Genomic DNA, 13,848 nt, shown 5'->3' on the forward strand with positions numbered 1-13,848 from the left:
CTATCTACCATTGCCAGATACTGCTACAATACAGAGATCCCCAAAAACGAACTTGCGTGAAAATCTGCCGGTTAGATTGTGCGACCTCGGCTTGCTGAGGGAATCGGGCCTGCAGTCCTCGGAGTCGCCTGATGCCGGTGGCCAGAGGTGGGGACGTCGTAAGTGGTGTGCGAGGAAGCAGAAGCGAGGCGAGCGGGCAGGAGTCCGTGCCAGGAAAAAAGCAAGCCCTAGCCGGCTGGCTCTCCCGTCCATTCTGCTCTCCGATGGATATTAAACTGGACTACATCTGTGGCAACGAAATACTCGGCGGGAGTACAGAAACGGGCGGAATCCCGGACGCTGCCATTCAGCTGTTTATTTATGTAACAGATTTTCCCCCAAGCCATCGGACTACCAACCTACTGACCTCTGCTGTGCCTGTTGTCTTGTTTATTATTTATTGTAATGCCTGCACTGTTCCGTGTACTTTATGCAGTCCTGGGTAGGTCTGTAGTCTAGTGTAGTTTTTGTGTTGGTTTACGTAGTTCAGTGTAGTTTTTGTATCGTTCATGTAGCACCATGATCCTGAAAAACATTGTCTCATTTTTACTGTGTACTGTACCAGCAGTTATGGTCAAAATGACAATAAAAAGTGACTTGACTTGATTTGACTTGACTTGACTTGGGTTTATTATCACCATCACGTGACGTGAAATTTGTTAACCGCAGCAGCAGTTCAATGTAATACATAATATAGAAGAAGAAGAAAAAATAATAAAATATTAATAATAAATAAATCAATTACAGTGTAAGTATACTGAATAGATTAAAACCGTACAAAAAACAGAAATACTGTATATTTTAAAAAGTGAGATAGTGTCCAAGGGTTCAATGTCCATTTAGGAATATGATGGCAGAGGGGAAAAAGCTGTTCCTGAATCGCTACCTGATGGTAACAGTGAGAAAAGGGCATGCCCTGGGTGCTGGAGGTCCTTAATAATGGACAGTGCCTTTCTGAGACACCGTTTCTTGAAGATGTCCTGAGTACTTTGTAGGCTAGCACCCAAAATGGAGCTGACTAAATTTGTAACCCTCTGCAGCTTTTTTTGGTCCTGTGCAGTAACCCCTTCCCCCCATACCAGACAGTGATGCAGCCTGTCAGAATGCACTCCACAGTTCAACTATAGAAGTTTTTGAGTGTATTTGTTGACACGCCAAATCTCTTCAAACTCCTAATGAAGTATAGCCGTTGTCTTGCCTTCTTTATAAGTGCATCGATATGTTGGGACCAGGTTAGATCCTCAGAGATCTTGACAACCAGGAACTTGAAGCTGCTCACTCTCTCCACTTCTGATTCCTGTGTAAGGATTGGTATGTGTTTCTTTGTCTTATCCTTCCTGAAGTCCACAATCAGCTCTTTCATCTTATTGACGTTGAGTGCCAGTTGTTGCTGCAGCACCATTCCACTGGTTGGCATATCTCACTCCTGTACGCCCTCTCGTCACCACCTGAGATTCTACCAACAGTGCTGGTATTGTCAGCAAATTTGTAGATGGTATTTGAGCTATGCCTAGCCACACAGTCATGTGTATACAGAGAGTAGAGCAGTGGGCTAAGCACACACCCTTGAGGTGCACCAGTGTTGATTGTCAGCAAAGAGGAGATGTTATCACCAATCTGCACAGATTGTGGTCTTCCAGTTGGGAAGTCAAGGATCTAATTGCAGAAGGAGGAACAGAAGCCCAGGTTCTGCAACTTTTCAATCGGGATTGTGGGAATGATGGTACTAAATGCTGAGCTATAGTCGATGAAAAGCAGCAGAAGCCGTGTGATCCATGGATATTGTGGCCACCTGTTCACAAATGGAAAATGCTTAATAAACCAAGTTGAAACTATGATCAAGAGTCACTGACAATAGAACACATCACATTGCTGAGATCTGTTACAGAAAGCAACTCATTTCTCTATCTTATAACTCCAAAGATCACCGGGACATTGCCCATAATTCAACAACCATTAATGATTTAAAAAAATCATAGATAATTCTACTCAAGCTTTGATATGTCAAAAAGCAATGGCATTTAGTCATTCACTCTGACCCTAACCAACACAGATACCAGCTGATGCTAAAATCCACTCTGCATTTGATGTTGATATTAGAGTGAAGTAAAATCTAAGGCTTCCCTTTTGGCATTTTGCAGATACAAATAAAAATAAAATTTGGGGTGGAAAATAACATGCTAGTCCATCAAGCCTGTATGATATTTCCTGGCCTGCCCAGAAGCTTGCAAACTCTTGAATAAACTAAAATAAAACAGAGAAGTTTGCACTGATTGACAAAATGTGATGCTGGAAAATTCCACCCCTTTCCCTCCTCCTCGGGCAATCAAAACCAATCTGAGATGTCACACTGACTTACTATTAATTCCCTTAACTGTAATATAATGCTAAATTAAATACCTCACAAAATTAAGATCAATTCTACATTAGTATACTTGCCTACATAGGCAGGCTGAACATTTAAATCCAGTCAGCACTGTGATTTTAGCAATCTTAAATATTCGAAAGCAATCTTAAAAGGTTCAGCATAAATAGCAGGGATGTTTCACTCCTGGATGAATTCAATGCCTTTTATTCATGCTTTGAAAGGGTTTCACTATACCTGTGTGAGTCCCCACAGATTCCAGTTAACCTCTTACTTCTAGTTCAGAGGTTGATATCAGAACATCCTTCAAGAGGGTGAAGCCTCACAAGGCATTAGATCCTGGTGGTATAGCTGGCCAGGTACTGAAAACCTGTGCCAACCAACCAGTTGGAGTATTCAAGGACATCTTCAATCACTCAATTATTTGGTCAGAGGTTTCCACTTGCTTTAAGAGGACAGTAACCTCTTAAAGCTGCTTCAATGACTCACCCAGTAGCACTCACACTAGCCCTAATGAAGTGCTTCAAGAGATTGATTATGGCTAGAATTAACCTGGACCCACTGCAAGTTGTCTACTATCCCAACAGGTCTACAGCAGATACTATCTCACTGGCTTTTCACTCTGTTTTGGAGCACTTAGACAACAGCAAACCATAAGTCAAGCCATAGTTTATCAATTACAGGTTGGCATTCAACATCATCACTCCATCAGTACGAAAAACCAAGCTTCAAAACCTGGGCCTCTGTACCTCTGTCTGCAACTGGATCCTTGACTTCCTTACTGGAAGACCACAGTCGGTGCAGATCTGTAATAATGTGCCCTCACTGATTATTGATACAGGCACAACTCGACTATCCATGTTAGCCTCTACTCTCCTCTCTCTGTGTGCCTAAGTACTGCTCAAACACCATAAATAAACTTACCAATGACATCATTGTCTTTGGTAGATGGTGATAAGGAAGCTTATGGAAGCAAGGTAGATTGGCTGGTTAGTGGTGTCACATGAAAAATCTCGCAAGACCAAGGAATTGATGGTGGACTTTATGAAGGAGAAGTCAGAAGAACACACACCAATCCTCATTGAGAAGTCAGCAGTGGAAAGGGTAAGCAGCTTCAAGTCCTTGAGCCTAACCCATAGAAGCATATAGAAACATAGAAAGCCTACAGCATAATACAGGCCCTTCAGCCCACAATGCTGTGCTGAATATGTATTTACTTTAGAAATTACCTAGGGTTACCCATAGCCCTCTATTTTTCTAAGCTCCATGTACCTATCCAGGAGTCTCTTAAAAGACCCTATTGTATCCGCTTTGGCTCCACCTTTTCCTAGTCCTTTGCCTCCTCTCCCTCTGCCGGATATGATGCTGCTTCACTCAGGTTGCTGCTCAGTGATGAAATCAAGGTCAGTGGCTCTTCCTTATTCTGAGTCTGAGGAGAGTTGGTGTGTCACCAAAGGCTTACAGATTTGTATAGATATACAGTGGAGAGCATTCTGACTGGTTACTTCGCAACCTCATATGGAGCCTCTAATGCACGCATCAGAGAAGTCTGCAGAGGGTTGTAGACCCAGCTACCTCCATCTTGGGCACAACCATCTCCACAGAAGACATCTTCAAGAGGCAGTGCCTTAGGAAGGTGGCATCCATTATTAAGGACCCTTGCCAACTTCTCGTTACTACTATCAGGGAGGGGATATAGAAGCCTAAAGACTTCCACTCAATGATTTAGAAATAGCTTCTTTTACCTGCCATTAGATTTCTGAATGGTCCATGAACCAATGAACACTATCTTGTTATTTCTATTTTTATACTACTTATTTATTTTTATTATATACATTTTTATATCTTTACACTGTACTGCTGCTGCAAAATAATACATTTCACATTAAATGTCAGTGATAATAAATCTGATTCTAAATTCTATCCTACATTTTTAAATTGTGAAATATTATGACTACCGTGTATGTTTTTCTGGATTTGTCTTTTGATAGAAGGCAAAGTGTGAGTTGCAACTTGCTTTTAAGACTCAGCTCTATGATGGAACTGTTTTTCAGGAGCAGAGTGAAATGGGTACATTCTGCTGTGTGCTGCATCCAGTGTGTAATCAGTGGAGTCATTAGACAAAGCAAACATCCTGCAGTTGAGGGCCTTCATTTTAATCTGCAAACGGATGTAACTCAAACAGGGTTTTCCAATTTCTGGCAAAGCTGGGAATAGCATAACAAATCATACTATTGATGAAAAAATAGAATTAAGGCATTCAATTGAGTGATGCAGGACATGACACAAGAATAATTAGCCATTCTACTAAACTCAAACCCATGAGTCACGGAGATGTTCTGCTTACAGTCAATGTCAGAGTGTAGACACGGAGCAGGTCAAAGATGCATCACACTTATTAACCACCTAGTGACTCACTGAATACCAAATTACTGTGTGTGTGGATGGAGTAGATATCCATCATCTTGATTGAGGAATGGTGTGTGATGTGCTAGCATGCCAAAAGGAGAAAATGTGAACATAAAAAATAGTCCCATCAATAGTTTGCCATTGACTTGCACAAATAAATAATTCCTACAACAGAAGATTTCCCAATGAGTGACAAGATCCTCCATGCAACTCAGTGATATTTCACACATAATTTAATCTATCATTAAATAGATGAAACTATGGCAAAAACATTAATTGGCAACAAGGTCATAAATTTTTCACATTGTTACATTAATTGTAAAGCCCTTTAACTTCAATTCAATTTAAAATGCTTGGATTTTATTAAGCATGGTGATTTACCAAAGATTAAAATACTGAAAGGTATCAGCAACTGCATGGACAAGCTCTGCAGTTGGTTACTTTGAGGTTTTCTTCTTTCTGATGTAGTGGGTTCCGGTTTCACTAAATCAATGATTTCAGACTATCTCCCTCATTGATATGCTGTTGATGCAACACTACTGTATTGTTGATTATTGCTCATTTAGGTGAAATGTTAACATTTAAACCAGTTTGGTTGTAAACTGAGGGTTAAAGATTCCATGGTACCATTTGAAGATGTGAAATTACAAACACTGGTGCAGCAGTGAACCATTCTGTCCCTGAAATCCACTTTACCATTGTGTAGCTAATCTGATTGTCTCCTGAACTCAACATTTCTGTATCAAGTATCAAGAGTAGCCTTTCGCACCATTATTTATCAAGAATGTATCTGTCTCTGCCTTAACATATTCAAAAACTCTGCTTCACCACCATTTAACAAAGAATTGCAATGACTTTCTACCCTCTGGGAGAAAAAAAAAGCATTCACTTTATCTCTGTCTTAAATGGGCAAACCCTTTTCATTAAACAGTGACCCCCTATTCTAGATTCCCCACAAGAGAAAATATCCTCTGTATCCCTACCTTGTTATGACCCCTTGGCATCCAGTATCTTTCAATTAACTCCCCTCTCAGTCCTCTCCTGCTATGGCTTGGTGTCCAATTTCAAAAACAGAGGACCATGAAGTCATACTTCTTCCAAGCAAAAAATCAAACTTCTGGAGAAACTCAGCAAGTCAAACAACATCTGTGGTGAGAGAGCCTCTCTCACCTCTCCTTTTTTATATTTACTAACGTTTCTCTCCACTCTCAGTCCAGATGCAGGGTCTCATCCTAAAAACATCTCAGCCAACAGATGCCTCATGACCCATTGAGCTCTTCCAGCAGTTTGCTTTACTTGCTCCAGATTCCAACATCGGCAATTCCTTCCATTCCATATTTCCATCAATTCTCTCAAGATTTTACCACTCACTCAGCTACTAAGGGTATTTTACAGTGGCTAATCACCTTTCTAACCAGAGCACCCAGGAATAACCCACAACATGACAGCAAAGAGAACTTGCAAACATTATATACGCAGCATTGGAGGTCAGAATGGAACCCAGGTTGCTGTAGCTGTGCAGCAACAGCTCTATTAGTGCAGTACTGTATACAACAACATTAATGTGAAACACCATGAAATGTTTTTCTAAGTCAAAGACACCATTTAAAGAAACAAGATTTTGTTGTTTAATTGAAAATAATAGTTATGAAAGCTTATACTCCTTCTGAAGCTCTTGTCAACTACCAAAGAGATTTAAGTGCTGTGGCCTATAGAAAGATTATTTGGTCTCAAAACTAATTTTTCCAACTTGAATGTAGAGCCATATTTGGAAATATTGTGCTCAAGCCTCAGAAGAATGTAGATTTATGAGGAAGGCTTCAAGAAACAGTAATAAGGTCAATTCCAGATTTAGGGCTCTGCTTTATCAGATTTTCAGGTTTTAATTGTGTTTTCCATGGAAAAAAAACTACATGGGGAGATAATCAAGGATTTCTTAAATTCTGTGAGGAATGAGGGATGTAGATCTAAGCCAACTATTTGACTTATTAGAGGACTGTAGTTCCAAAATATGAAGCCTCAAGCAAGAGGTTGGGAAATACTATTGCTCTCAACAGGCTAGTGAATACCAACAAGCAGTGGTTAATGCTGCGCTGATTAATTACTTGAAAAAGGAACTGGATAAGTACCTAGCTGGTAATGGCTCTGGTGATTATAAAATAGGCACTAAAGTGTAGTAATAAATTTCCCAATGATCCAATGCAAGCTGGCTAAGATGTAGGAGGTGTTTAGGCCCCAATATTCACTGGAACACACAGGAAGGATGTGGGAGAGCAGTGTGGGGAGGGGGGGTGGAGGATGGTGGTGCGGGATTACAGTAAGGCCAATGATATGGATGTTCAGCTGAATTTAATAACAGGATCTCATTATAATCTTTTCTTTCCGTTTCTCACATGGCAATCAGCCAAACTGACAAGGTGGCCTGCTGCCAAGCAGGAAGCCATAGACAGGCCCCCTTGGGAATGAACCCATAGCAATCAAATTGCAGGTCAGTCTGCAGATTAGGGTCAGGGCTTGTGTGTGGGAGGAGATGACCAAACATGGCAGCAGTGAGAAAGAAGCTGTAATCAGCAGAAATAAGGGGAATAAGTTCCCGATGGGCCTGAGGGGTGCACACATCTTCTACTGGCCCAGAACTAAAGCATAAAAAACAATTTCCTTATGAAGTTCTATTTAACCATTAAAGTTAAAACAGGTTTCTAATTGCATGTGGAAGACTGATATCTGCCTCCTAAACAATTTCTCCATCCTTGCAGACTAGGACATTATTCTGGGAATAATAATAACACCGGTGGTGGGAATTGAGTGTTTAGTAGGTTAAACCATATTGCAGGGAGCAGAGGCTTCAAAACACTTCTATACACTTAATCACCTCCTCAACCTCAAGGGTAAAATGTTGGGGCAGAAGGATTAATATTGTGGAGATGAGGGAACATCTATGCTGATTCTGCTCTGAGGAAGCCAATGAGTCTGCTGAAGGTGAGAGAGTGTTTGGATTTGAATGTTCTTGTACTGTACTTGCTGTGGTTATCTGAATCACTCGGTCCAATTTCAAAACAAAAGAAGTGAAATAGTGTGCAGACTGGATGCCTATCTGACTGATTGAATGCTGACCCCACTGGAACTTGTGCTAAATGTGGCAAGCTTCATGTAGAGGATCTGAGCAAACAGAACCCACTGCTCTTCAGATGTTTCAACTGGCTGGCCCAGCAAGCGATGAGATCTGTTAGCTTTATCTTCATGTCAGTGTTTCTATTTGTGTCCTTACAAATCTTAGCAATGAGTGTTGTTTTTCAGAATCTCTCAGTCCTAAAATCTGTAAACGGTTAACAATTTATGCTAAGCCCATCTGTGTGATCGTATGCCAATAACACTCAAATTTCCCATGAAAGCTTATTTGCATCATTGTTCACAGATGCAGATGTTGACTGGATCATGTGTACAAAGCACACTATAGTGGAGACATGAGGGGAAATTTCTGTGACAATTACAACTTCATCTTTAATCCCATTTCAGTTGAAATCTACCTTGGTGAAACATGATGGAAGACTGACACATATATCCCTGTAAATATAAATAGAAAATATATTCCACGCTTTCTGACCTAATTGGACTGTTGCTGGCCTGCTGAAACCTAACACCTTCATTCAGATCCTTCAACTGTTTCTCGCTTCCTTTATTGGAGGGCGGAAGGAAGGGGTGATAAACTTGTGAGCTAAGAAGTCACCAGATCTTCATCACTACAATGAATAGTAGCAAATTTATATTCATTTAAAATTTCAACATAAAAGTAGTAGTCTATATAGTTATCTTCCTTCTAATGAGTACTCAGGGCCTGTTGTAAACCTCTCTCATTTAATGGTAATTATAAATTAAAATAAACAATTTTAGTTAGCAACCAAGAATGAGTGTAAGTGGATACATTCCATTAAAGCTTGTAGATTCGATTACTCAATGTGACATTTTGTTGTTCTTTTTATTAATCTTAATCAACTACTTTGGCTTGATAGGCTGTCCTGTAAATTCATGATTATTTTGTAAAGAAGATATCCCAGTCACCTGTTTTGAATTTATCCCTTGAACATCTCCATTTGCGTCCTCTGGTCCAAATAACTTGGTGTAGTTTCCAATCAATCTCAAGGGGGTATGTCCTGTTCAACACTGTATAACAAAACTGCTTTTATGACGCTGAAAAGTTCCTGTTGTTATTTAATTGGTCTGAAAAATAAACCATGACATTTATGTGACATGTAAAATTCAGTTGAGAATCAGTTAGAAAAATGTTACTTTGTTTGGGTTAGGTACAGTGGATAGGTATTCAGTTGGTTAGAAAAGAGATACTTCTTATGGGAATTGGACCTGAATATAGCCTAAGGCAAAATAAAATGACAGGGACAAATCCTAAATGTTCAGGTTCCCTCTTCATCAACAGTTTTTGGCATTTAAAATGGAAGCCATCCCAATAGAAATATTGTTACACTGGGAAAGAATGGTTGCTTACTTTTCTTGTTTAAAGCCTATAATTACAATAATCTTCCATAGTGACAACATTGAATGCATTACTTGCAATTGATATTTCATGGATGGTTATGTATCCACAAATTTCATAAAACATTTAGCAATTTTATCTTAATAATTTATTTCCACTCAAGCATGTGGAAATGCTGCACAATATGTCCTGTGCTTTACAGCTATAACAGCACACCTGCAATGTACACAGATATTGGTAGGGATTTATTGAAGGGATACCAGCCTAGAAATTTAACGGTACCTTCATATATGCAAATAAAACATACAATATAAATTGTATTAAAATGCTTCATATTCTGCCCACTTCCTGAACCAAAGAAATGTCTCAATTTCCTTTCTCATGGAGATGGGAGCACTGAAAAGTAGACTATGATGACCTTACCTTTTATTACAAAAATGCATGAATATGCGTGATCAACATATGTGTAAAGTCATAAACTTTATCAAATTAAATAGAAAATATCATTATCGGTTCATTAGTGGGTTGATATTTTATAAGACTATAAAATTATCAGTTCTTTGGAGATTTGGTTCCAAATTTTGTAACTTTCCATCATATTGTATGCATGGCTTTGGAGCACATAAATGGACTATATGGCAGATTATAGCAATCCAGTTCAATTTGAGCTGATTACAATGATATTCTTCAGCATGGGGACAGCATGGGGACTCAATTAACATTGATAGATGGCCATTGAATACTGCGGGATATTTGACCAAACAGCAGGTTGCCAAAGGCAAAGCCATATCAGTTTCATTAATCAATCACAGGAGGATCATACTGCTTCTATTATTTGTTATTAAAAGGGTCAAAAGCCATATCTTATTCCACTCAAAATTACAAGAACTTAAACTACTGAATAATTTGCATATTTTCCTCAATATTCTCTTTGCAGATTGCAGCTTAATTATACCACAGCCTCCTAATAGAAGCCGTCTTGTTATAGCCACTCTGTCCTGTTTGTGGATCTGCAGATGCTTTCAACTCTATTTATTAATCCCAAGCAGCAACATTTTGCCCTAATTCATTCCCCAAGATCCAATGGCACCAACCTTGAAACAGGAGGCTCAGATTATGCGGGAAGATTATGAAAGCTAGTCGAGTTACACCCTTAGGGCAGAATGCTTTTCAGGAAACCATGAAAACTGTATTGAAGCAAACAACACTTGAAAAAAGGTATTAATTTTGGAGAAACTTAATTATTTCCCACAGAGAGTTCCAGAAAGTGAAGCATGCAACCAAATTAGTTAAACATGACATTAATAGGAATATGCGGGCTGCTTGTCAGTTGTTTGTGGAAGCCCACCATTTACTTTACTGTTGGCTTTGATATAGTAGGCAGCCATCGATCCCTGGAGGTCATGGGTTTGCACCTCTCATGGACTGTGTCCTTTCCAGGGTGCAAGCCTGGGCGGGAAGATTTGAAGAACCGGCTGTTGCCCATGCATCAGGTTCCCCCTCTCCACATCACTGATGTAGTCCAAGGGAAGGGCAAGCGCCGATACAGCTTGGCACCAGTGTCGTCGCAGAGGTTGCCAGAGTGAAGTTGTAAACAACATCAAACTAGAGTTTCAAAGATGCTGGCAGACTTAATGTTCTGACAAATAAGATAACATGCAGTCAGACTGTCAGGAAGGGCAGGCAGATGATAGGACATAATTGCAGCCAGCAGGGTATCAGTGCATTAGTGATGCAGAATCAAAAAGGTTAGCAAATACAGTACTCAAAGTTTTATATCTCAATGCACGGAGTATAAGAAATAAGGTAACGATTCCAGGAATGTAAGGGTTATCGTAAGAGGAACGTTTGATAGCTCTGGGTCTGTACTCGCTGGAATTTAGAAGAATGAAGAGGGATCTGCATAAGAACATAAGAAATAGGACCATCTGACCTGTCAAGTCTGCTCTACCATTCAATAATATCATGGCTGGACTGGCCATGGACTCATCTCCACCGACCTGCCTTTTCCCCATAACCCTTAATTCCCTTACTACGCAAAAGATCTATCCAACCTTGTCTTAAATCAGTAGAAAGATGTGACATAGATGTTGAAGGGTGTGAGGAAGAGAAGTGAGTGCAGTTACTATTACAAGGGAGAAGCTGCTCAAAAATCAGAAAAACCTAAGGGTACACAAGTCACCCAGACCAGATGAACTGCACCCTAGGGTTCTGAAAGAGGTAGTGTTAGAGATTGTGGCAGCATTAGAAATGATCCTTCAAAATTCTTTGGACTCGGCATGGTGCCAGACGACTGGAAAATTGTAAATGTCACTCCATTCTTTAAGAAAGGAGGAAGGCAGCAGAAAGCAGAAAGACCTCAGTGGTTGGGAAATTGTTAGAGTCAATTGTTAAGGACAAGGTAGGAAAAAATCAGCATGGTTTTCTTAAGGGAAAATCCAGCCTGACGAACCTGTTGGAATTCTTTGAGATGATTACAAGTACGATAGATAAAGGGAATGCAGTGAATGTTGTATATTTGGACTTTCAGAAGGCCTTTGACAAGGTGCCACACATGAGGCTGCTTAACAAGTTAAGAGCCCAAGGTATGACAGTAAAGTTACTAAGATGGGTAGACAACTGATTGATTGGAAAAAGGCAGCGAGTAGGATTTAAAGGATACTTTTCTGGTTGGCTGCCAGTGACTAGTAGTGTTCCGCAGGGGCCGGTGTTGGGACCGCTTCTTTTTAAGCTGTATATCAATGATTTAGATGATGGAATTAATGGCTTTGTTGCCAGGTTTGCAGAAGATACAAAGATTGGTGGAGGGGCAGGTAGTGTTGAGGAAACAGGTAGGATGAAGAAGGAATTAGACAGATTAGGAGAATGGGCAAGAAAGTGGCAAATGAAATACAATGTTGGAAAATGGATGGTCATGCACTTTGGTAGTAGAAATAAATGTGTGTACGATTTTGTAAATGCAGAGAAAATTCAAAAATCTGAGATGCAAAGGGACTTGTGGGTCCTTGTGCAGAAGACCCTAAATGCTAACTTGCAGGGTGAGTCAGTGGTGAAGAAGACAAATGCAATGTTAGCATTCATTTCAAGAAGTCTAGAATACAAGAGCAAGGATGTGATGCTGAGGCTTTATAAGGCATTGGTGAGACCTCATCTTGAGTATCATGAACAGTTTTGGGCTCCTCATCTTAGAAAAGATGTGCTGGCATTGGAGAGAGCTTAGAAGGAAGTTCACAAGGATGATTCCGGGAATGATAGTGTTATCATACGAGGTATGTTTGATGACTCTGGGTCTGTACTCTCTGGAATTTAGAAGGATGACGGGGGATCTAATTGAAACCTTTTGAATGTTGAAGAGAATAGACAGCGTGGATGTGGAAAGCATGTTTCCCAGGGTGGGAGAGTCTAGGACAAGAAGGCACAGCCTCAGGATAGAGGGGTGTCCATTCAAAACAGAGATGCAAAGAAATTTCTTCAGTCAGAGTGTGGTGAATTTGTGGAATTTGTTGCCACAGGCAGTTGTGGAGGCCAGGTTGTTGGGCATATTTAAGGCAGATATTGATAGGTTCTTGATTGGACATGGCATCAAAGGTTACGGGGAAAAGGTCGGGAACTGGGGTTGAGGAGGAGAGAAAAAGAATCAGCCATGATGAAATAGAGACATAGAAACATTGAAAACCTACAGCACAATACAGGTTGTTTGGCTCACGATAGTGTGCCGAACATGTACTTACTTTAGAAATTACCGAGGGTTACCCATAGCCTTCTATTTTTCTAAGCTCTATGTACTTATCCAGAAGTCTCTTAAAGGATCCTATCGTATTTGCCTCTGCTACCGTCACTGGCAGTCCATTCCACGCACTCACCAATCTCTGCGTAAAAAACATACCCCTGATATCTCCTTTGTACCTACTTCCAAGACCCTTAAAACTGTGCTCTCTTATGTTAGTCATTTCAGCCAGGGGAAAAAGCCTCTGACTATCCAGTGACAGTCAGTGATAGTTGGAGGCCGGTGACTAGTGGTGTGCCTCAGGGATCTGTACTGGGTCCAAAGTTGTTTGTCATATACATTAATGATCTGGATGATGGGGTGGTAAATTGGATTAGTAAGTATACAGGTGATACTAAGATAGGAGGCGTTGTCGATAATGAAGTAGGTTTTCAAAGCTTGCAGAGAGATTTAGGCCAGTTAGGAGAGTGGGCTGGAAGATGGCAGATGGAGTTTAATGCTGATAAGTGTGAGGTGCTACATTTTAGTAGGACTAATCAAAATAGGACATACATGGTAAATGCTATGGCATTGAGGAATACAGTAGAACAGCATGATCTAGGAATAATGGTGCATAGTTCCCTGAAGATGGAATTTCATGTGGATAGGGTGGTGAAGAAAGCTTTTGGTATGCTGGCCTTTATAAATCAGAGCATTGAGTATAAGAGTTGGGATGTAATGTTAAAATTGTACAAGGCATTGGTGAGGTCAAATTTGGAGTATTGTGTACAGTTCTGATTACCGAATTATAGAAGTGGCAGAGGCAGGTTGGATTTTGTC

The sequence above is a fragment of the Hemitrygon akajei genome, chromosome 18 (genome assembly GCF_048418815.1).
Source record: "Hemitrygon akajei chromosome 18, sHemAka1.3, whole genome shotgun sequence".
Lineage (NCBI taxonomy): Eukaryota > Metazoa > Chordata > Chondrichthyes > Myliobatiformes > Dasyatidae > Hemitrygon > Hemitrygon akajei.